A 26120-nucleotide genomic window follows, 5' to 3' on the forward strand; every position below is an offset into this window, starting at 1 on the left:
AGGGAGCCAGGAGGAAGCCATATTGCATTTTATGAATTGGTCTTAGAAGTCACATAGTGTCACTTCTACTGTAGTCAAAAGTTCACCCCGGTCCAAGAAGAGGTAACGTAAATCCCATCATTTGGTGGAGAGATGTCAATGTCACCTTATAGGAAGAGCGTATAGGATGATATGTACTGGTGCTGTCATCTTTGGAAAATACAATCTACCACAAAGTTGAAAAAGCAGATCACACAATTGCTTACCTGGGGTCTACAACGGTGTTATCCAGGATTGCTCAAAGGAACACCTGTGTCAATCAGCTGGGGTACATTCATTTGAAATGCCAATTTCTGGACCTTTCTTTCAAGGATTTTCATTTGGCAAGTCAGCCGTGGACATCTGGTGTTTGGTTTTTCAACAAGCCCTCAAAATAATTTTTATTCACGTTCAGAATATTTTTTCTTTATACTGATACCTTAATCATTTACACATTTTCAGTACACATTTCCACATTTTCTTCCAGGAAACAAGGTGGTGATACAGAGATAGCTTTGAGTAATGCAGCTGTTTTGAAGAGCTACTTCAAATATTGCCTTTGGATTTGTAAAATGCACATATTACTTGTCAGAAGACACTTTGGAAGTAGTGTTGCTGATTGGGTTTCTGTGGACATTTGAGCTGTTTTTGTTTCCATGCCATGTCAAAATGAAAAAAGAAAAGAGATAATATTATAGTCTGAGTCAAGAAATTTGAAATTATTTCTTGGGTCAAATTTTATATGCTTTTATGAGACACATAAATTCTACTTTTTGGGTCAAATTTTACCATAAAATGCTTTTATGTTACATCTGAAAACTATACTTTAGGCATCAAATGAAAAGTCAACATTTATAATTATGTAGTTGAAGTTGTATCACAAGGAAGGATTCTTTATAGAAACTTAAAAATGATAATGTATGTGTTAATGTGGATTCAGTTTTCAAGGGGCATTATGAAACTGTGGGAAATAACATGCTAGTGTAGGGAGATTTCCCTGACTTAACGTGTTGCTGATTAAGCAGCTTCAATGGCCTAAACTATACTTGAGAAAGCAGAGTGTAAAAAGGCCTCTGTGCAATCAAAATAGAATGCAAAAATTCATACCCTTTACTTGGAGTCTTTTTCTATAAACTTGCATGAATTTCTGATAGCAGGGTTCCCAGCTTACAGCCAAGGTAAAGCAGTGTGTTAGAATGAGTCAGAAGTTGATAACTACCGTCAGGCACAATAAGAACTATGGGAAACTGAGGCAACAAAATAAAAATGTAATGATTTCAAAGCATAATAAGAACACACTATTTCTTAAATGCATAAAACTTTTCTGACCATTTAAAAGAAACTTGTTCAAATTGTTTTTTTGTGTGTGTGTGTTGAATGAATTGAAAAGTAGATATAATTATATATGCTGTCAATTTAAATACATAAAGGTGAAGAAACACACTTGAAAAAGTCTTTTTACCCTATACTTATGTAGAAACGTGATGACAAGACAACAATTTTATTATAAAAGGAATGCATAGTAGGTCTCATGTAAAATAAAACAAGAAATAAACCTTTAGGTGGCGGCCAAGAGCTATGATTATAAATTCCTTAGCCTGTTTTTATGAGAATTTATGCTCTTGTTTGAAAGTGGTCATGTAAAACGGGCTATTTAAACCAAAATAATTCAGTGCAAAGCAAACATAAGGACAAAATTAGGCCTAGGAAGGAACTAGATTTGAATGTTAATATCATCAAATAATTAATCAAATTTTAATTTTGATATGATTTGACAGTTGGTGTCTTAATTATGATTAGTAGTTAGAGACCCAGTTCTGGGAAGATAATGGCATTGATATTGAGTTACAGGATTAATTATTCTTAGCACTGAAGTAATTATTTTAATCTTCACATAAATCATCTTTAAACAAAATGGTAGCTTTGTAAGAACTCAAAGAGCGTTATAAAGATGTCAAAACTGTGCAGATGCTTATTGTGCAATTGAAAGCTCCATTCAAAGTTGACACAGGCCCCAGAAGAAAGGTCAGTTATCTAACTCACTTTTGCAACATCTGGCAGAAACTATGACTTGTTGGAGTACCAGTGTGTTCTTCTTCTCCTTTTCTACTGCTCTCTGAAATGAAAGTTTATGATTATATCTGCCATGTGCCCCTTTCAGTTCTAGAAAAAAAGAAAAGGATAAAATGTTTTTTAAAAGGCATTATGATTTTGTGATGACATGCACTCGTTTCAACTCCTTGTTTGTTCTTCATCAGCATGCATTAATCTAATCAAAAAGTTTTAGGCATCACTATTAGATATTGTTTTAGAGTAATATTTATGTAAAAATTTTCTCATTAACCATTAATTCTGTTAACATTTAGATTCATGATACACTTTTTGATAAGGCTTTTTGGCAACATAGACTAAATTTGGTAGTTGCTTCTAATTAGTCAGGGCTTTTTTGATGAAGTGTTTCTAGTTGAATTCTTGTCACCTTAAGTAGTACACATTTAGCAATGGCTGTATACACATCCAGCACCATAGAGGAGCGAAAACAAAGTAAACGACAAACTCCGTACACAAGGAGTTGACAAGCTCTCTAGATGCAGCAAGAGAACAGAAACAAATTAAAATAATTCATTAAAAACCACACATTGGTGTTGAGTAATAAAAAAGAAGAAAAGAGAAAGTGTGGGTTGATAGTAATAAAGAAAAGCTCCATAGAGAAGATGAATAAACTAGTGAAGTTTCCCAATATACTAATGGGAAAGTAAAGACTTTAATTCTTCAGAAACTCTAGTTCCGTTATTTAAGGTCAATATTCCAAAATTAGACTTTCACAATATAGATGCCAGAGTAGCATGAAACAACTCCTTTTCTAAATATTTTCCACCACGTTAATCAATGAAGATGGTGACATCCTCTCTCAAAAAAAAGCCTACTTAGTATGTTGCTGGATTATATAGCAAGCTGCCCACAGAATTATCTAGAAATTATTTCTGTCCTCTAGTAATTTACAATACAAAATTGTCTAGGAAGAAAATAAAGCTAAAAACTTAGAAGGTTGTATCTATGGAATTATGTGATAGAAATGTAATATTTTCTATGTCGCCCTAAGTAGTTTTAAAACGATATTCCCAAGGCCAGGGATCAGGGGAGCCATCTCTAATCTTGACTCTTAGAGTATATATATGGTAATAAAATTGTGGTAAGGAGTCATTATTTCTGTGGGGGCATTTTCCTTCTCTGTGAAACCAAAGAGGAGAACCAGAAGATCTCTAAGTGTCCCCTCAACCCTAAAATGTTACATTTTATACTTTTACAGAGTAAAGCAAGACTTCATTCAACATGGTCAAAGCAGAAATTTTTTTTCCAACTCATGGCATAGTTTCAGTGGGAACTGCAAAATGAATCCCACTATATATGAAACCCCACACATAGGTTGAGAATGGCTCCCTAGCAGTGCTCAACCTGCATGATTGTGTGTGTTGGCTCTATAATCATAGCAATAAAAAAAGAAGATACAGATAGTTTCTCTCAACTAAAATGTTGTATAATAGTGGTTAGTTTTTTTTTTTTTAATTTAAAAAACCATTTACTTTGGATTATATGTCATTATAAATATTAACAAATAAGACTTAAAAAGGACACCTTCGGGTAGGTCAAAGTAATTAGTGGTTAGTTTTTAAGTCAACTACACTGTCCCCCAGAAAACCTGGAGTCTTTAATCAAGGTAAAAACTTTTAAATGCAAAATCAGTAAACTAAGAAAAACTCAAAGAACTGATTTTCTTGTAGTTAAAATTTACCAAGTCTGTAAGTGCTATGAAACCAGTATATATTACGGTGCGTCAATATTTTTTTCGTAAACTTACAAGAGTGAAAACTTACTTATAAAAAATTCTAAAATAGTAGATGAGTGTGTCTTAGTACTTAATAAATGTAATATGAATTAAAATTTAACTTCAAATGTGCCAAAAGCATAAAGAGTCTGCCACTATGCAAAAGGACTTAGTATACATGTATATAGCCATGAAGAATTCAGATATTAGAATTTATATCTCTTTAGTTCAAAGCAATGCATTTAAATCTCAGTGGACCATTTACTTTCACATGCAATCTACTATAGCACACTTTTGAAAATTAGATGAAAGTCAATAAAAGAAAGATGAACATCCAATTCTCAAAACTCAAAAAAAAATCAATTCAAAGTATATGCCTATTTGATGATAGGAGGTTAGAGAAAACCTCCGTATTGTGAAAGCTTTCATTATTTGATTTTTCATATGTAATAAGCAGTATAAAACGATGGACATGCCTCCTGTCTCCAATACCACACAAAAGTAAGTAAGAGAAAAAACCTTTCTGTTCCATCTCCCTGCAATAATTGCTTCAGAAACCATAATTAATCTTGGGATACACCATTACTCTGCTGCTTGCTAGTGGACCATACAATGTGAGAAAGTTATTTTTATCTTGAGTAGCAACAATTCAGCAGGATAGACTTGCCAGTTAGAGTCCCACTCTTCACTACTTGATTGGGGTGAATGATGTCTGATGTAGACAAGTATAGGAGATGGCAGATCTCATTGATTTTATTCCCTGTGAACCTACAAATGGGACGGATATTTATTTATTTATTTGTTTTTAAAGGCAGTCTATTTAGAATGCTGTTTTCTAAGGCAAGTTTTTTTCACATTTTACTATATTAAAGAAATACTTAAAATCGCTTTAATCATAATCCTTTGCATGAAGTCAGTGGGACTGGGATTTAAACAACTAGTGAAAAATAATACACAGAAGAGTGAGAAAAGAATGTCATCCAAGAACAATACATTTTTTTTTTAAGTTGGAGCAAAATGCCGAACTTCTAACAGAGGGGCTGCAAAGAGAAGAAGAAAAGATGGTCAGAATGAATATGAACTAAAGGTAAATAAGAAGAATGAAAGTCAGGACAATACAAAAATGGCTAAAGATTGAAGTGGGAAGAGTGTAATGCACAAAAGTGAAGCTGGAGAAAAAAATGATGAAATGTAGAACAGGAACAGCGGCACAGAATAGAAAAAAGGAGGTCAGAAAAGCACAACGAAGGCTGAAGAACAGCAAACAAAGAAGTAGTATCAAATGGAAAGGGAGCAACTGTCTAGATTATAAAGTGGGGGGAGAAAACATCAACATTTGGGAGGGAGGGAGTGAGGAGCCAGAGCCACGGGAGGAGCGCAGTCATTTTGCTTTGTCTTCTACAAGTGGAGTTTATGCCACTTGACTCGAGCTTGCAAATGGATGTGAATTATTTTACTGGCATTCAAAGTCCTGCTGTAACGTTGTTAGGAATTTGGCATGGTAGTGTCAGCCTTAACAAAGGCTATCAACTTTCCTCACGTTAAACCAAAGCAGCTGAATTTACATCCTTTTGCAGCTTTCAAGCTTTTTTCAAATGGCATAAACTGGCAATAGCTAGGCTTGAAAAATTCTGGGCATTAAACAAAGCAAAAGAATCTGCTTTTATTAAAGATAATCTTATAATCATTTGCTCACATTCTTATTACTTTATAGTTTTTTTAAGAAATCAAGTTTACTTAAATTTAGATGGTTTTATGAAAATTCCAAAAATTCTTGAAATATGGAAATATAGATTGCAACTACAAGGACCAAATTGCTAAGATAAACTATCAAATCACCATTAAAAAGGGCCCTTTGTCTAAGTAGTTACTTTTAAAATTGCTTTTGAGAAAAAAAAAAAAAAGGTCTCCTTAAATTTGCAAATAATGACACCAAGAATGATTTGTTACGTAGCAGGTCAAAGTGAATCAGCAGTTTCTTAACTTTGAACTGGAACTAGAAACCTAGATATATTTTCTGTTCTTCTGTTTTCTCCTTCTCCTCCTTAATAGTCTCTGAGCAAATTATCTACTGAGTGAAGTTTTATATCTTCAAGTTCAGCTCTGGTTAGGTGTTCACTTTTGTTTCTCCATGGGAACAAACACGTTACCATGGGAACTGGGTAGCACAAACTGTAAACAGTACCGAAAGCTTTTAGAAAGAACCACTCTTATAGCACAGTCTTAACTATACAATGCAAGTGCTAGCTGGCCATTCCAATACCTAGCATATTATGGCATCTCAAAAAGAATAACTTGATCCTGTGCCTTATCAAATGATGGAAAAATAAATAAGACAAAATGAAACTATACTTTTTTCTCATTAGAGAAAATGCAAAAGTTTGTTTTCATTTAAAAAGTTAAAACCCACAAAACATATTAATTGTGATTATTTGCATTGACTTAAAAGATACAGTTAAGTTTCTTTATATGATGAGTGCTTTTTGCACACTGACATTATCTTACATACCATATCTGCTTTGACATATGCTGGGTCTTAAGTCAGGGAAAAAGAAGTAAGAAAGAACAAAGGGGTTAGCACTAAGGGTCTAAAAGTCGGGTGAGTCACCAGCATTCCAAATCATTATATCCCAGGGTAGTGGAACTATGTTTCTGGGCCAGGAATGATTTATCAGGGGTTGGAATCTGGTGGGGAGGGAATGACAATAGCAATTGCAGGCAATGTTAGGGCTTTAGTGCTAGGCAAGAGAAAGATAGGGCCCATTCAGTTAGAAGCAAAGCTCCAACCAGTGTCTAGGGAACCGAGTGTGAAGTTCAAGGCCAAATACTAGTCATGAGGCAGGGCCCCTGTTCAACAAGTGATTGTTTTAGCTTAGGGTGTGGAGTGGAGGATGCCTACAAGGACAGGCACCCAAAAGTGAAGTTTAGTTAACAGCATTGTTGGATAGCTACAGCTTGCTGACACCCCACAGGCGCTCTGCATACTGGGCCCTGGAATACATGGTTTATTCCAGACGAGTTAATGATTGTGGCTAGAGCTTTTAATATATTGCCTGGTTTCATTAACATCATTAACATTGACTCTGCGGATAGGTGATGCTGGCAGCAACTGAAAACAGAAAGGAGACGTGATTTGCTAAAGATCAACCCGCAATAAGACCTCCACATTTAATGTTTAACATTGGTACACTTGTAGATAGAAAGAAGCATTTGCAATTCATTGGCAAAGGAAGAATGCTCATGCAGGCCCCACTTTTGGTTCCATGTTCTGAATAGTATGCTATCATGGCAATTATTGCGTGTTACCTTTAGGTGAGAAAATGTCTGATGTGACATCAGTCTTTTTGATAAAAGCAATGAAATAAACTTCAATAAAGGAGTTCACATTTTTTTAAAAATGTTCTTAGGTGCCATCCCCTTACCTTGTATTTTTCAGAGTCCTTCAGTGGCTGGCTGGCAGAGGCTCAAAGCTATTGCAGGGAAACAATTTGAACTGAACTGTGTGGTTCATGAAGTTTGAGATCAACAGACTGGCAACTCTTCAGCTTTCAGAAATAATGTGGTCATGCTGTGTGTGTCTCATTGCACTTCTGGGTTATGGTTTATTTCGTTTTATGGAACAAAATAGGTTTCCATGTAAAATAGCATTTTCACCTATAAATTAGGAGCAAATAAAACAAAATTAATTTTGATGTAAAAATTTAGTCTCCCCTGTAACCCACATGTAAATTCTCCATGTTATAATTAGAGAAATGCTCTTACTAATATAAGACAAAAGATATGAAAATAAAAAGGCAATTGCCATTTTAAAAGGAAGTAGAAATTCAAAAGAGGAAGGTGTGAAGTTTAACAAAACATTGGAATTAAAAATGATACCGACAAACTAAGAAAGAAGGAAAGTAAGCTGATATTTTAATTTTATTTTTACACTATAGAATTTAATGCAATGTGTAATGTCCCTCTTATGATTTGGAAGTTGAAACAAAACTAAAGCAATGTGTTAGAGTCTCTCCTCATGACCCTGTTCACAGCAGTCAGGTAACTTAGTTCCCCTTTCTTTCTTTTTTTTTTTTTTGAGACGGAGTCTCCCTGTCTCCCAGGTTGGAGTGCAGTGGCAGGATCTCGGCTCACTGCAAGCTCCGCCTCCCGGGTTCACGCCATTCTCCTGCCTCAGCCTCCCGAGTAGCTGGGACTACAGGCGCCCGCCACCATGCCCGGCTAACTTTTTTTTGTATTTTTAGTAGAGACGGGGTTTCACTGTGTTAGCCAGGATGGTCTCGATCTTCTGACCTCGTGATCCGCCCGCCTCGGCCTCCCAAAGTGCTGGGATGACAGGCGTGAGCCACCGCGCCCAGCCTAGTTCCCCCTTTCTAAGCACATTTAAACGTAAGTTACTTAAACATAAAGATTGCTCTTAAGAGTTATTTAAACGTAAGGATTGATCTTAAGAAAATACCACCTCAGTGGTAGATGGGTACTTACCTGACAAAATACATTGTTTTATTACTTCACTGTATTAACTTGTGAGTAAAGAGAATGTTTGCCATTTCTAATATGGGAGGCACAATTCTGGGGCTGACCTCAGCACTCGGAGTACAAAACAGAACACAGCATAGTGGGTGAGAGTGATAGTTCAATGAATAATGACAGTATAGTGCATTAGAAGTAGCTATGAAATGCTGTGAAAGATAAACAATGCTGGACACTAAATAAAATGGTAAGAATTAATGTATATAATTACAATAGGGAAAAGAGTGCAACGTGAACTAAGCTCAACATTGACCTGTACAGAGGTGATTAGGTATGTTAATGGGAGAATGAAGGAGCAGGGAGAAGGTGAGTTGGGACTCCATAGTTTTTCAGGAAAATGAAAAATTACAAAAATCCAGAAAAGAGGTTAGTCCACGTGAAACTCGTCTAGCTTTGTTCACTGGTGTTTATTGAAGTTCGGCTCCTCCCCTCCCACAGAGACTGGAAAACGGGATCCTGGTCTTCAGGTGTTGGCTGGAAAAACAGGAAATTCTTTATCAGGCTTGGACTTTAAGTGGGGGGTAGGCTCATCCTAAGTAAACAATGTTGAGCTGTTAGAAACTGTCTTAGTGTTTGTTCAACCTAGAAAGGTAAGCTTGAGGCCTAATCAACGAGAGAACTCAGAGGAGCCTGACTAGCGTTTGGCCAAGGTGATAACCTTTGCTCATACTAAGGAGAAAGGTGCCTGGGTGGGGTCTCTGAAAACTTCACATCAAGAACCTCTTCAGAGGCCTAATAGGTTTCTCAGTAGACACAATGGAGAATGCCTAGGGCCAAATGATATGTCCTTTAGCAGGAATAGAGTTGTAAATATGGCTTGTGGAGTGGCAGGAAATCAGATCAAAAGGGAATTGGGAGTAAGATCATAGCAGACTACTGAGTTTGAATTGTATATCATAGTCTAGTGCTTCCCAAAGTGTGGGACTCATTTACAAATAACATTTTGGTTGTATGAGGATGAAGCATGAAATCATATTATCACATGATTTAAAAAAATTTTCAATTATCTGTTACCCCCTCTAACTTCAGGAAAAAGGCTTAGGTTGATGCTAAGCTGTGTCTTAAATGCTATTTTTTTTTTTTTTTTTTTTTTTTTTTTTTTTTTTTTTTTGAGATGGAGTTTCGCTCTTGTTGCCCAGGCTGGAGTGCAGTGGTGCAATCTCAGCTCACTGCAAACTCCACCCCCCCGGGTTCAAGCGATTCTCCTGCCTTGGACACCCGAGCAGCTGGGATTACAGGCGCCCACCACCACGCCTGGCTAAGTTTTTGTATTTTTAGTAGAGATGGGGTTTTGCCATGTTGGGCAGGCTGGTCTCGAGCTCCTGACCTCAGGTGATCCACTCTCCTCAGCTTCCCAAAGTGCTGGGATTACAGGTGTGAGCCACTGCGCCTGGCGTTAAATGGTATTTTCCAATCAGCCTTTCTAACAAAGAGAAAATGAATTTCTGCCAACATTTAATGATGTAGTTTCATTTTCATTAATTAAAAAAATAGATTTCTTTTATAGAACTAATACTCATTTTCCCTTTTAGTAAGTAATATGAAGTTTTCTTTCCAAATATATTTACTTAAGTAAAACACACTGAGTCTGTTTAAAGACAAAGATTACATGTGGTGGCAGGAGAAAGAGTTAGGATGACTCCCTTCTTTCTAGGTTGCTCCAAGAGGGGAGTGGTGGTGTCATTAACTAAGGCAGGAATTAGGGAAAAAAAGCCAGAACAAAAGAAAAGAAAAGAAAAACCAAGAATAAGAAATGCCTTGCCTATTATTACTGGATGTGCAACAAAGTTTATTTAAACCAAGGTCCCATAACTTCAACGACATACACAACACACCCTCACATTCTCTCTGATGTAGCCAATAAAAGCATGCCATAAAACAACCTCATCATTTCTACAACCTGCCTTCTCACAGCCTGCCATCACCCTCAAAATGCTGGGTGATTTTTTGTTCTGCCAGGCATTTACCCTAGGTTACATCCTCGGTTCTTAGGCAATTTGGTCTTGACCTTAAACTTAGAGCTTTCTTTGGTCTTTATTTTACTGCTTTCACTTCAGGGCACGACTGAAATGCTGTATTCAGCCAAGCTTTTGGACCCTTGGGTCAAAGATCCTGGCACCCATGCTCTTCCAGTGACAGGCAGGCTTGTGTATGTGCTTTCTCTCTCTCTCTCTTTCTCTCTCTCCCCCTAATTCCCCCTCTCTCTCTGAGAGGATAATCTGCCCTTTGCATGGGGGATTATTAGTGTGTCCTTGAAATATATTGCTTTTTATGTATCATGCATTAAGATATCAGATGTCAGGAATGCAAAGATTTTTTTCTTCTTTGGATATCAGCCAGTCATTCTTTTTGGAGTAATTTAAAGCAAATCCCTCTTTTGGAGCAAGACCTTCAACTTTTGTTTTTTCTTTTTGAAGCAGATCTCTTTGCCTTTTGAACTTCTTTCTGAGGCTCATATCTGAAGCTATTCTCTCTCTCTTCTGAGATGATGTACCTTATATAAAAATGTATGCTGTGGGCCGGGCGTGGTGGCTCACGCCTGTAATCCTAGCACTTTGGGAGGCCAAGGCCGGTGGATCACCTGAGGTCAGGAGTTTGAGACCAGCCTGACCAACATGGTGAAACCCCGTCTCCGCTAAAAGTACAAAAAACTAGCCGGTCGTGGTGGCAGGCGCCTGTAATCCCAGCTGCTCGGGAGGGTGAGGCAGGAGAATCGCTTGAACCTGGGGATCCGAGATTGCAGTGAGCCCAGATCGCACCACTTCACTCCAGCCTGGGTGAAAGAGTGAAACTCCGTCATAAAAAACATATATATATATAGTGTATTGGACATTAGCTCCTTGAAAATGGCTTTTTCCTGCTGAATGTTCATGGTGAGGTCAGTCTGAATTTTAATAATTTCCATTGACCCCTTCAAATTGAGTCTTAAATTGTCTAAATTTTTAAGTACAAAATTAGTTTAGTCATATTTTATTAATCATACCTTATTTGTAATCAAATAAAGTACACCGTTATTTCTTTTCAACAATTTTAAAAATTTTGTGGAATTTGGAGGTATGGTGTTGTGACGGATGCACATTTTTAAATAAGCAAAGTTTAAAATTTTTATATAAAACTTATATGTGTAATTAAACCCAAGAATAGATGTTCCTTTCTGTTAATAGTCTATTTTTCAGTTATGGGTTTACTTTGAATGAAATTTTGACAGAGATACTTGAGAATGAAAGATCTGAAAATGAATTACATTTATAAAAGTACACAAGTTCATACTTCCTATATTACATATAAAAAGATGTTTTTGTCATGGGATATTTTATGTTAGATTTAAGACTTCCATTTTTTAAAAAAGATGAGTCATTTCCTCTGTCTGGGAGATGACTGTGAGTGGCAAAAGTCTGGGTACATATGTTAAGGTCACAGAACTTTGTTAAGAGCACAGAATCCACGTTCAGTTTCAAATTTCGTCTTGACTTTGAAATAAAGCAATGGTGTTAGATAAAGAAATGAAGGAATGATTTGACTAAGGTAGACCTTTAACTGTATCCCCGGTTACTATCTCCTGTAGAAATAGGTGATATCCTAAGCCTTGGACTTTGAAATTTTCCTTCTTAGGTCTATAATGAACCTCAATTCTTACTAAGACAAACACTTCTTGCTTAACTTTTGATTAACTTGCACATGCAAGGACATGAATTTATATTGAAGAGTGATGTCATAGCTGTAACAAAAGGGATTAAAAAAAAAGTAGGCATTTATGCCAGTCTTTTTTTTTTTTTTTTTTTAATGGAGTCTCACTCTGTCGCCCAGGCTGGGGTGCCGTGGTGTGATCTCGGCTCACTGTAACCTCCACCTCCCGGGTTCAAGCAATTCTCCTGCCTCAACCTCCTGAGTAGCTAGGACTACAGGTGTGTGCCACCACAACTGGCTATTTTTTTATTTTTAGTAGAGATGAGGTTTCACCATGTTGACCAGGCTGGTCTCGAACTCCTGACCTCAGGTGATACGCCTGCCTTGGCCTCCCAAAGTGCTGGGATTACAGGCATGAGCCACCACACCCGGCCTATTCTAGTCTTTAGCTCAGAATTTTAGCAGAGTAAAAGTGGACTCTACTACCTTACTTCATAGCTGTTAGTCTCTTTCAGCCTTAGGATTCACCTGTGTAAAAGAGAGATGATAAAACTTTATTTATTTGTTGTGAAAACTAAATTAAAAAGCATATTAAATGTGGTAATATTTGTAAAATGCCTAGGAGGTCATTTAGCATATAGTTATTGTTTGTTCCTGAGTCCCTCAACTCATTCCTTCATCTTTTCTTCCTTGGAAGACAAAGAGCATATTCTTCCCCTCAATGTAATCCATTTCCTGATGAAAGATGATGTATTTGCTCTATGAAGATGAGTGATAGGTAATAACGGATAGTGATGGATAATGGCAAATACCAAAGAGATTGTGATCTGGGCAAAATATCTCATTAAGCAAGGTTGCTTTCTGCATTCACATTTATTACACGCATAATGAGATACAGCAGTTTTATTTGCATAGTAGATGGAGAACAGAATTTATTTAGAAAGCTCGCGATAAACTTCTTAAGTGAAGTAAGTGCTTGCACGTATAGTGTTGGCCTCACCAGGGGTTCAGTAATTGTTGTGTGTGTGTGTGCCATTCAGATGAGATTGTTCGTACACATGGGAACAGAGGAAGACAAAATTAGGAGATGACAGGGCTGAGAATGGGTACAAGGAAGAGGCCACAGGACTCAGAAGAAAGCTATTGATATAGTTTGAATGTTTTGTCCTCTCCAAGTCTCATGTTAAAATGTAATCTCCAATGTTGGAGGTGGGGCTTGGGGGGAGGTGTGTGGGTGGGTCATAGGGGTGGATCCCTCATAAATAGCTTGGTGCCTTCCTCATAATAATGAATGAGTTCTCACTGAGTTCCCATGAGATTTGGTTGTTTAAAAGAGCCTGGCACCTCCTCCCTTTCTCTTTTGCTCCCTCTCCTCCCACATGGCACACTGGCTCCCCTTTGCCTTCTGCCATGACTGGAGGTTTCCTGCACCTCTCACCAGAATCAAATCCTGGTACTACACTTCCTGTACAGCCTGCAGAACTGTGAGCTAAATACACCTCTGTTCTTTATAACATCCTACCTCAGGTATTCCTTTATAGCATAGCAAGGCAGATGGACTAACACAGCTGTTCCATGGATAACGTTAATTTCCCGTGATCACTGAAGTTACAAGACTGACAGAATGTTTGTTGTAAGTTTTTGTGGATACCAGCAAAGTTATAGTTTCATGTCTAAATGCATGCCAGTCTAACAGATGGCACAGAGCTAAGAAAGGAAGCAATGGGGGACCCCACAAGCAAACCCTCAGACATTTACAGACCTCACAGAGAGGATTTGGAGTATCCAATTCAAACTGATGGTTTGAGTGACATTCATGTATATCTCTGAGGGTGAAGGTCTCTGGTGACATTTGCTTTACATATATGGCCACATGGCACATTATGTAGAGTTTATGTTTCTTCCATGTATGACAGTTATCAATGTAACATCCCCACTAGAATAATTTTGAAATCGAAATCTTTAGTATTTAAATTTTTCATAGTAAATAACTTTCTCATACATTAAATAAATAAAGCAAAATTATTTAATAAAGTTCTAACTCTGAGTTATGTTATAGGTCAAATTGTATTTACCTATTGTGATAACAGTGGAGATTCCACCCTGGTCCCTTGTTACCCACATTTTAACAATATTTATTTTTTGGTGTAATCATAAAAAGTCAGTTCTATATACTGACATATCTTGGCTCACAAGAGATTTTTCAAGACTCACATATATACCTGTAAAAACAAAGATATTCAAATGACTAATAAACCTGTTAAATGCAAAAAATAAATATGGGGGCGGAATGAGAAAACACTGTGGCCGAAGGTGACTTTTGGAAAAAAACAATGAAATGGTTGACTTTTGATGTTGTGGCTGATGGTAATTGATTTGATATGTCATTAAAGATATTTGACTATTTTTTAAAGAAAAGTGCATTTTATATAATATTTAAATCAATCAAAAGAACCCTAGAGGTGTTGAATTCTTACTCTGAATCTTAACAGTTCCGCGTGGCAACAGCAAAATTTTTAACCTTAAGGAAAATGCAGAAAATGGTACCTTTTCATTCTCACTGCCACCAACCCAGTTCAGGCTGGGAATGTTTGCATTTCTCTGAGCACCTACAACTGTTCTGTTTGTGATATTTCTCTCCTCCAACATATTTTCTACAACTCTGTGAATGATGTTTGTAAAATTGTGCACTCCATTGCTATCAGATTTAACACAACACTCCTCATCAGGTTTACAAGGCCCCTTGCCCACCAGTCTCCTTCGTTTACCCTTACAGACATATTTGCAGTGCATCACACCTGTGCTGTGGATGTGTCTCACCTTTAGGCTTTTATGTTAGCTGTCTGAACCTTTCTTCTCCATCTTGCCATCCCTTCCCTGCCTTTTTTTAGTCCCAGTTTATAAATCCCTTCAAGAAACTGCTGTAAGTCCTCAAGAGACTTAATAATGGTTTACCTTTATTTAGCAGTATAGAGGGACTAGAGATGTCTTAATTGAGGAGGGGACATGTAAGTCTTGAAAGACTGGAAGGACAGGCTGCTGAAGCAGAGAAAGGGGGTTCAGGCAGGAGAAATGACCATAAGGAGGAAGTGTGAAAGGAAAGGGGAATCAAAAGAACAGATAACAGTTGGTAGAGTGTATGACATTAGAAAGGGGCTGAGGGTGAGAACTGTTGAGAATAATGAATGTCAGACTGTGATGAATGCAGAGGTTTTAGTGCCTAGTCAGGTAGTTACAACATATATGGGCCATAGAGCATCATTAACAAAAATTTGAAATTTGCATCATATGGGGCAACATGGTGAGCCCTGTTTTGGAAAGAGGGGTGGATGTGTGTGTGTATAAATATATATATGTGTGTGTTTGTGTATATATACATACAAGTGTGTATATATGTATACATGTATGTATATATACATATATACATGTATATATAAACTATATATATGTGTATGTGCATGTGTGTGTGTGTGTGTGTGTGTATATAAAAGAAGCTAAGAACAGTGGCTGATAGACAAGGTTTTGAGTTGGGCCGTGAGCTGGAACATATGAAGAGAATGGGAGAGAAAAAAAAATCAGTTACAGTCTTAAAAGTGAGATAACAAAATAACAATATATGGCAATATAGAAAATAATCATATGAAAAGTACTGGTGACAAGTGCTTATAGGATTTTAAGCAAATGTATATATTTTCCATGATAGTATATTTGTTCAGGTTCTGGCTGGAAACAACATTCATCTCAAATTGTTCAAATGAAGAGATATTGATGCAGTGGTTCTCACTCTTGGCTGTACATTGGAAATGCTTGGGGGGCTTTGAAAAATATACATGCCTGTGTTCTATCCTCAGAGGTTCTGCATTAGTTGGTCTGGTTTGTGGCCTGGCTGTTGGGATTTCTTAAAAGCTTCCCAGCTGATTCTAATATGCAGCTTGAGTTGAGAAACCAGGCTCAACCTCTGAGTTGAAAATGAAAGTACTGCTTTCAGAAGTATGGGCAGTGCTACGAATTAAAGGATGGTAAGACACAAGAGACTAGCTACAGGGGGAAATAATACTACCCTTATGATCAAAGAACAAGAGACACTAGATTGACCTAGTGAAAGCTGGACCAGAGGAGAAGGGGCTATTTTACCTAAGCTATAGTATGAGAGTGGGGTTTTCTTCTATTTCCTGACTTTCAGAGCTGAAGCAGGATGTATGAGGGTTCTCCAGAGAAATAGACCTAATAGAATATGTGTGTGCGTGTGTGTGTGTGTGTGTGTGTGTGTGTGTGTGTGTGTGAATTTTTTAAGAAATTTGCTCATGCGATGATGGAGGCTGGCAAGTTCAAAATCTGCACAGTGGCCCGCAGGCTGGAGACCTAGGAAGAGCTGATGCTGTAGTTCATGTCTGAAATGTGAAGGCAATTTGTTGCCAGTATTCCCTCCCGCTCTGGGGCAAGTCAGTCCTTTACTCTTCTCAGGCTTTATATTGATTCAATGAAACCCACTCATATTATGGAGGACAATCTGTTTCACTCAAAGTTCAGCAATGTAAATGTTAAATCTCATCTGAAAACATCGTCATAGGAGCATCCAGAATAATCTTTGACGACATATCTGGGCAGTGCAGCCCAGCAAAGTTGACATGAAATTAATTGTCACATAAGGAGGGAGAGAAGAAGAAATAGTCCAGCTTCTTTTTCTTCTCTCTTCCTTTCCTTTGGCCAGCTTCCCAGGACAGAACTGAATGAAGAATGAGTACAGGATCTGAGGGGCAAATTGAAGATGTCCTGCACATACTTCTAACTCATTTATCACAGGCTTGATTATTATTTTCAAAATGCCTTTTCTATTGTTAAAAAGTCTCATTTGGTTAGGTTGAGCAATATTATGACAGGCTCTTGAATTTATTTTTTAAAATTATGCTAAAGACCTAGTGGTTTCTAATGATCTTTGCTGGGGTGGTTTCTCTTTAGACTAGAAAAACATAACAATGTTTGTGGCCGGGCGCGGTGGCTCACGCTTGTAATCCCAGCACTTTGGGAGGCCGAGGCGGGCGGATGACGAGGTCAGGAAATCGAGACCACGGTGAAACCCCGTCTCTACTAAAAATACAAAAAATTAGCCGGGCGTGGTGGCGGGCGCCTGTAGTCCCAGCTACTCGGAGAGGCTGAGGCAGGAGAATGGCGTGAAGCCGGGAGGCGGAGCTTGCAGTGAGCCAAGATCGCGCCACTGCACTCCAGCCTGGGTGACAGCGCGAGACTCTGTCTCAAAAAAAAAAAAAAAAGTTTGTGTCACCAATGCAAATGCAGTTTTTACTAATCAATAAGAGCACTGCTAAAATTTATTTTCAGCTTAAAAGAAAATACTATTCTATTTAATTTTATATTAGATGGTCACCAGGAAGCCATGGTGACCATGAAGGCCTCCTGCTGTTTCTTAACTTCTAGCCCATGCCAGTTGACTCCAGGCTTCAGGGGAATGAACAGTTGTTACAGTTAGCAACAGGCAGTATAGTAAGTATGACTAAATGTGGGGATTCTATTTTGACCACTTATCCCTCAGTGGGACCTGTGGGAATCCTATAGATGCTCATAAGAAACCCGTGGTTGATTAGTGGGATTGTGAGGAATGCTTGCTTCCATCTCTTTCCCCACAGGAGTTAGCTGAAATTCCCCAGTAGCCTCATAACACAAAGGTAGCCCCTTTCAATTCTAACAGGGAAGAAATAGGGATTTTCCAGGGGAAAGAAGAATCCCCTGTCTCTTCTACACCATTGTTCAAAATCATAAACAAAGAGACAAAATTACTCAGGTTAGGACATGTATTTTGTACTTTACACCAGAACACATACCCTGCCATTTCAGAAACTACATCCAGGTAGTCCATTTTCATCAGTTTTGTGCATTAATTTCATTCTTACCGAACAGATTATGGCACTTTAAAAATGTTCTTCAGAAAGATTTCTTTTTCATAGGTGTCTCTGGTAATATTTGCTTCTTGCTTTTCACGTTTTGCCACTTCTCCCAACTTCAAAATCTAAATTGGGAGAGCAAATACTTTGGTTAGCATAGACAGTATTGCCAGACGGGGAAAATCATTTCTGCCAGTGGAAATTTATGAAACCCATAGGTGAAGCACGCTCCTATTATGTTTGAGATGGAGAGTCATCAAAGGGAATAATCCATAGGAAAGAATATAGGAAATGAAAATTGTTAGCAATCTTCAATATCAATTCATCGGCGTATATATTAGGGCATATTTTGGTTCCACTGAAAAAAAAGACTTAAAGTTGCATAAATGTATGCAGCAAACAGTAGGACAATGGTCTTACATAATATTTTATCTACACTTTAAAAAGTATTTTGTGAAAATTTTATTCTCATCCTAGAGTCTTTGTATTTTTTATGGGTATAAGAAGCTATTGATGACCCTTACAAAGGCTTATTTGGGCATGAGAGGATTCTGGAAAGATGGCAGAATAGAAAGCACCAGGCATCCATCTCCCCAGCCAGGCATCTACAGTGGCAGAATCTGTTCGATGTAACTGTTTTGGAAATCTGGAGTCTATTGAAGGTTTGCAACTTCCAGGAGAAGACATGGATGGTAAATTATGGTTAACTTCAGTCAATGTCAGCTTTTAGCTTGACAGCAGCCACCCACCCCATACCCCCAGATTTGTGGCGGGCAGCTGTGCATGTGTTCTTGGAGCAGCTTACACAGGACTTGCAGGAGCCAAGGTGGGCAATAAGGATCCTATCCTCCAATACTGGAGATCTGTGTTCTAATCACTGATAGCTGCTTCTGATTATGGAAGTACAAACACCAGAGATGGGCATCTGTTACTGTTGTACTTCCCTGAATTGTTGGAAGCCTTTTTCCCTCCAGATGAGGTAACCTCCAGGAGATTTAAAGGGTCAGTATCCCATTCCCCATTCATTTTTCTCTTTTTTCCCTTTTGAGAGCCAGACAAACTAGGATATTCAAAAGCAATTGCATATATGTGGAAAATTAGAAAGTCACCATAATGCTAGGGACAGGTGGAGGCTCAGAAAAGACCTTGTTTACACATCAGGCTTATCCTCAGCACAGTAACAGCCTACAACAATGAAATCAAATCAAAACAAAACAAAACAAAAATGCCTAAGAAACTCTGAGGAAGGGAAATAATCTGATTTCCAGAATTACCACACTACTAGATTTAAATGTCCAGTTTAAAAAAATCATAAGACAAACTAAGAAACAGGAAAGTATGTTTCATTCAGAGGAAAACATAAGCCAACAGAACTGATGGCAGCTCTACCATACAAAAACTTTTTAAAAACAGTTCTCTTAAAGATGCTCAAATAACTAAAGAAAAACCTGGAAAAGCCAAGAAAGTTGATGTATGAGCAAAGTGGAAATATAAAGTGAAAAGAAATCTAAAAAGAAACTAAAAAGAAAGTCTGAAGCTAAAAAGTACAGTACAACAGTCCCCTAGTTATCTGTAGCTTTCTTTTCCAGTTTCAATTACCTTTGATCAACCATGGTCCAAAAATATTAAATGGAAAATTCCAAAAATAAAAACTTACAAGTTTTAAATTGCATGCTGTTCTGAGTATGTTGGTGAAATCTTTCATTGTCCTACTCCATTCTGCCCAGGATATAAATCATACCTTTGTCTAGTGTATCCACACTATACTCTACCTGCCGTGAGTCACTTAGTAGCCATCTCTGTTATCGGATTGATCATTGATGTATCACAATGCTTGTGTTCAAGTAACCCTTATCTTACTTAATAATGGACCCAAACTGCAAGAGTAGTGATGCTGGCAATTCAGATATACCAGAGAGAAACTGTGAAGTGCTTTCTTTAAGTGAAAAGGTGAAAGTTCTTGGCTTAATTAAGAAAGAAAAAAATTGTATGCTGAGGTTGCTAAGATCTGTTATAAGAATGGATCTTCTAATTATGAAGAAGAAAAAAAAATTGTACTGGGTTTGCTGTTGCACCTCAAACTGCAAAAATTGTGGTCACAATGCATTACAATCATTTAGTTATGATGAAAAATGCATGAAATTTGTGGATGAAAGACATGAACAGAAATGTGTTCTGATTGATGGTGATCGGGTTTGGTACTATCTTCAGTTTCAGGCATCCACTGCCTGAAACATCTCCCGTGGAAAATATAGGACCACTGCAACTCAGATGAAAAGTTTTCTAGAGAGATTCCAAAGAAGATTTGAGAAATCAGAAGAAGTAATTGGTAAACATGAAGATGGGATCATTGAAATTATTGAATCTGAAGAACAGAAATTTAAAAAGTAAACAAAGTACTAAGGAACCTGTGCTATACTATCAACCGGACCAGCATACACATCTTGGATATTCTACAAGGAAAAGAGAGAGATAAAAAGTCACAGAATATTTGAAAATGTCCTGAATTTGATGAAGGAAATAAATACAAACATCTAAGAAGCTCCACTTGTATAAAGTACTTATTGTAGTCAAAATCATAGAATAGAAAGTAAAAAGGTGGTTGCCAGGGGCTGCAGGAAGGGAGAATGGGGAGTTATTGTTTAATAGGTACGGAGTTACAGTTTTACAAGATGAAAATAATTTTGGAGATGAATGGTGTTGATGGTTGTTGCGTGACAATATCAATATACAATTGATTCTTGAACAATATGGAGATTAGGAGTTCTGACCCAAAATATAACCCCCAACACAGCCAAAAATCCAGATGTAACTTCTGACTCTGCCAAACTTAACTACTAATATCCTGCTTTTGACCAGAAACCTAACCAATAACATAAACAGTTGATTAACACATATGTTTTATGGTATATGTATTACATACTATACTCTCACAATAAAGTAAGCTAAAGAAAAGAAGCATTTTTAAGAAAATTATAAGGAAGAGAAATATATTTACTATTCATTAAGTGGAAGTGGGTCATAATAAAGGGCTTCATCGTCAATGTCTTCATGTTGTGTAGGCTGAGGAAGAGGAGGGTGAGGAGGGGTTGGTCTTGCTGTCTCAGGAGTGGCAGAGGTGGAAGAGAATACACATATAAGTGGACTCACATAGTTCAAACCCATGTTTTTCAAGGGTTACCCATGCTAGCAAACTGAATTCAAGAGCTTCTTAAAAGTATCATTCACTATGATTAAGTGGGATTTATCCCTAGAATACAAGGATGGTTCAACATACCCAAATCAATAAATTTGATACACCATATTAACAAAATGAAAGACCTGAAGACATTCATACTGGATGGCCATGAAATGGGAGGCATAGGTATTTGCTGAAAATGAGAGTGACAGTAATGATCTAGAGGACAATGTAGAGATTTAGGACAGTCCCTGAGGGCATATGAAAGGGAGTTTACCAGGAACAAACCAAATGAAAATGAAAGAATTGAATGAAATGACAAAAAACTGTTAACTATCTAAGTTACAGTCTGCTGTCAAGAGCCAATTAGAAAATGCAAGCACTTTGGCTACACCACCAAAACCTGGAGGTTAAAAAAAAGTAGTAAATATAATAACAATTTTATTTAATTTACATTAATGTTTCTATCTATAATTCTGATGCACATATGAAAAAGTCAGTAGCATATTAACTTGCCATGAAAAGAATATGTCAGAAATGGAAAAAATGATCTTGATAATATATTGAAAACTTCCTATATTCCTGAAAAAAATGCAATTATCAAACAATTTAGGAGCAAGTGCTATAATTGGACTGAGTTTTAATCCAGACCTCACAACTTGCTAGGCAAACTACTGTATCTCTCTTCCTTTCTCTTTTATCTGTAAGATCAGAGAGAAAATAGTACCATTCTCAATGGAGTTTTGTGAGGACTAGGCAATAATGCAAAGTGGTTATTTTTTAAAACAATACTTGACATATTAAATACTGAACAAATGTTTAAGCTATTTTTTATTTCTGATACCAATTGTAAAAAAAAGTGAAGACAGAAATTTTTCTTTTCTCATGGGAGGGTCATACACATATTTCTCTTGTTCCTGCTGTGCTAACTTTTGTTAGCTTATGTAAATGCTCCTTTGACCACGCAACACTGAGTGTGGCCAACAACAAAAAGGGGTTTTTCCCTTTAGGCTAAGTGCAGGGGCTAGTTCTAGTAAAGAAAAAAGAAGAAAAGACTTTTATTAGTCCACATTTTTCAAGATAAATCACAGTACTTGCCTGAATTTCCAAGGGGAAAGGAGGTTATGGTTAACATATAGTTTTATTCTACTAGAAATCAGTACTTCAATGAGTAAAGCTATGACTTTCTAAAAAAGTAGAAGAACTGAGAGTAAAAGTCATTTTTCTAACTTCCCAAATAGTGAATGAAGGTAGAAGCAAGGAAATAATGAATCAAAAGACACAACAGTGAGGTTTTGTACACTGGGAAGAAGTACATACAACATGGCATGATTTAAGCCACATTTGGAAAATTCTTCAAAAATTATTTTTTCTTTGATCTGATACTCGAGAAGTTAGGTTTGACTATGCTTCTTCTATGCCTCAGGTTCCTTAGAAATTTTTCTACATTGTAAGCATTGTCATTTATTTATTGATTTTTTTTTTTTTTTTTACAATGAGCTAGTGGTATACTCATGTTAATAGGGCTCTGTGGCTGGCATCTATGGAGATATATCAAGAGAGAAGGTATAATACAAGACACTGTACTTGAATCATTGCATAACTCCCTCCCCATCATGGAGTGGAGGAACAGATACCACGTAAGAAAACAGTATGGTAGACCAGCAGGTATGTTAAATAAAGAATTAGAAGACTTGTCTTAGATCCAACTCTGTGACTTCACTCAAAAGTCACCCAGCCTCTCAAGGCTTCAGTTTTCTCACAGTTAAAAGGTCATAGCAATACCTACTCCTGGAGTTGCGAGGTTCAGATGGAGTAATGTATTGTGAAAGCACTTTGCATCTGAAAGGCTATAAAGTATTATGATAATGTTTATTAATATCCAGTTTTAAAAGAAATTTCTACTTTAATATCTGATTCTATGAAGAAAATTTCCTTCTCGTAAAAATATCCACATCAAAATTAAATTTTCAAAAACACATAGCAAATACTTTCCATCTTTTTTTAAACAACAACAAAAAAACCCTGAAAACATAAAGGTTCACAAGTTCCTGGTGATTCTTCAATTCTTCATAGTTAAAATCTTATGGATGTAAGTTTTCAAAAATAATCAGAAAATTTCATTAAAAATAGCAATCTGAGTATATGTGCTTACCTCTCCTGTTTCCACAAAGGCCATTGAAATGACAAAAAATGATACAAACAAAAGAATAAAATCCCCAACTACTCTAGGCCATAATACAGACAGACAGCAGTAAGGATTTCTGCAAATTAGGAAGAATTTGTATTTAATCTCAAGGAGACACAAGAACAAACACATGGATTAAATGATCCTTTGATAGACACAGAAAAGTACTGGTAAAGGAAAGTAAAAGTGATTGATTTTTCTCCAATGCATCCTAGAGAAAGTCGAATCTCATAGACATCAAGCACAGGATGGTGTTGACTTTCAGGATACTCTCAACTTTCTGAGAGAACAGCTTTATAAAAATAACAAGAATCTTCTGGGAGTAGAGAAATAAAGAAGGGCTTCTAAAGCATGTGCTGGGGAGGATGGAAGTATTTTCACAATGCAATTAAGGTCTCAGGGGTAGGGGGAGAATTCAGTCAGTACAATTTTTCAGCTTCTACACTATTAAAATTTTGGGCAGGACAACTATTGGTTGCAGATGGTTGTCCTGTGCATTGTAAGATGTTTAGCAACATTTCTGGTCTGGACCCACCAGAAGCCAGAAGTTCCCTTCCCACCTCCTATCAACTGTGATAATGAAAAATGTCTCTGGAAATTGCCTGGGGTAAATATCCACCTGCCCTAACCCCACCCCATCCTACCCCAAGTTGAGAACAGTCAGTCTAGCAGAGTAGGTTGATAAAGTCTTCATCTTAGAAATAAAACATCCCTTTGTTCTTTCTTGAGTACTCTTGGTGGGGGGGGTCCCTATTTGTCTGATTGATTCTATTTATGCTCCCCGAAGAAAAACCCACTGACACAACCCTCAATTCAGATAAATATTTTTCCATTATTTCTTCTTTATTTTCTTCATCACAGTTTTCCTGTTGTCTCCATCTGGAACTCCAGTTGAATGTCAAAGGAGCATATATACATTAGCCACGTGGCTGACTTTCCCATATAATCTACTCCTTTATTGTTTTGCTTTAGTCTTTAGAGAATTTATTACACTCCATCTTCTGGGTTTTGTTCAATCTTTATTTGGGTCCATTCTATTATCAACTTTTATATTAAATATTTTATTTTAGTAATTTTGTTTTTAGTATATAGGTATTCTAATTTCTCCTTTGAGGCAGCCAGCTCTTGTTCTGTGGACGTAATACTCTTTTGAATCTTAGTGTGGACACTGATTTTTAAAAGTTTTAAAGTTTTTCTTTGTTTCATGTATTATCTGTTTCCTCCAAATCTAGATGTTTAGATGTTTGCTTTATTTGTCTTGATCTTTGTCTTTCATGCTTTTGGTTTTTCTCAAATATTTTGTAATCCTTGGTGATCTCTTCCTAATTTTTCTCTGTTACTAGAATGACTGGTAGTCAGATGCTATGAGTTTCCTCTACATTTCTACAAGTGTGTTTCTATAGTGGGCCTTTCACCTGATGGAAGGGCTATTGTGGGCACTGTGTCAGTGAGGGGAAGCTATTGCCTTACACACTTTCTATCAGCATTGGTAGGCACAAAGTAGACAAGCAGTCTAAGAGTTCTCACATTTGGTAAAAGAAGAAAAAAATGCCATTGAGTGTAGACAGCTTTAGTATATCTTACTGTCAAACAAAGTTGTCTTTCCTTTTAAAAATAACTTCCTCCTCATGCATTGTGGACTTTCTCAATGTTTTTCAGAATTGCCCTCTCTGACATTGATCCTTAACACAAGTCCACTCAAAAAAGATCCCACATTTTGTTTTCAGAGTGCATTGTAAACTTTATCCTAGAGGCAAACTACTATAGCTAACAGCTACAGTTGTATAGTGGGGATAGAGAAAGCTATTTCTGCTCCAGTTACCTTATAAGAATATTTTTAATTAAATCATCTGTAGTTATTTACTTTGGTTAATTAATTAGTTAATATATAAATATATAGTAGTATAATTAGTTGTAAATTAGTGTCATAAATTGGATCATAACTCCTCAATTCATTTTTCATCTCCGTGCTCATTCAATCTGAGCTTGGAGTTTTTCTGCACCTCCACCAGGAAAAGTTCTCACCGCAATAGATTTTTTCTGTAGACCGTGAGTTTCTCTCTTTTGGTTTCTGTGTCATTCTTATCCTATCTGCTTTCTATTTATGGAAATTCCTCAACATTTTTGGTCTACTGCTGATACCCTTTTCCTTGTGATTTTAATTATGTAACTTGTTTTTTTTATCATTTCAAAATGACTTTGTGAGAAAGGGTATGTAATAATTGAGATCCATCGGGTGCAAAACAGCCCCAAGCAGATCTCTCACCGTTCTTGAAACAATTCTCTCATTTCAACCTGTGGAACTTTATCTCTCCATCTTTCCGAGCTGTTATCCTTGGCTGAAATCCTATATTGTTTTGCCAATTATTTTCCATTCTTTAAAGCCCAAGTTAAATTTAACGTCCTTTAAGAAATCAGCTCTTATAGCCACTTTTCCCCCAATTAATTATTATTTTCTCAACTGAACTGGTAAAACACTCATTATTTCTTACTTATTTGGCGTTTATCATGCTTATGTTGTCTCTGAAGCTTAGTTACCTTTCCAGGTCTACATACCTATCTTCCTGAAAGAATTTCTGCCTTTTGGAAGCAAGTACCCACAAAGAGTTTTAAAACCATTATTGTTAAATAGCCAATGCCTTATTCAAGACAGGTGCTCAAAAATTTTCCTAAAAATGATCGACTTTCTTTTAAAAATCCTATAATTATATCGCATCATGTATCATAAGAGAATTTTACTGTTACTAAGCATTTCACTTGGGGACAATGTGTTTAACATTTCCACAGGGGTGGAAAAAAAAGGCTGGACTTCCAGTTTGGTTGATTTAGTTTTGCAGCAAACTAACTTTTATTTTA

General features: G+C 36.9%; 1 long non-coding RNA gene across 1 annotated transcript; it reads right to left on the reverse strand.

Moving 5' to 3' along the window:
- Nucleotides 1-1503: 1503 nt before the first annotated feature.
- On the reverse strand, nucleotides 1504-19607 carry LOC116809606 (uncharacterized). Its single transcript, XR_004369904.1, has 5 exons — nucleotides 19556-19607; nucleotides 17908-18023; nucleotides 12488-12529; nucleotides 7267-7498; nucleotides 1504-2181 (listed from the first exon to the last, which is right to left on the reverse strand). It is a non-coding gene; the product is annotated as an uncharacterized LOC116809606 (long non-coding RNA).
- Nucleotides 19608-26120: the final 6513 nt, after the last annotated feature.

The sequence above is a fragment of the Hylobates moloch genome, unplaced genomic scaffold, assembly GCF_009828535.3.
Source record: "Hylobates moloch isolate HMO894 unplaced genomic scaffold, HMol_V3 SCAFFOLD_1, whole genome shotgun sequence".
Classification (NCBI taxonomy): domain Eukaryota; kingdom Metazoa; phylum Chordata; class Mammalia; order Primates; family Hylobatidae; genus Hylobates; species Hylobates moloch.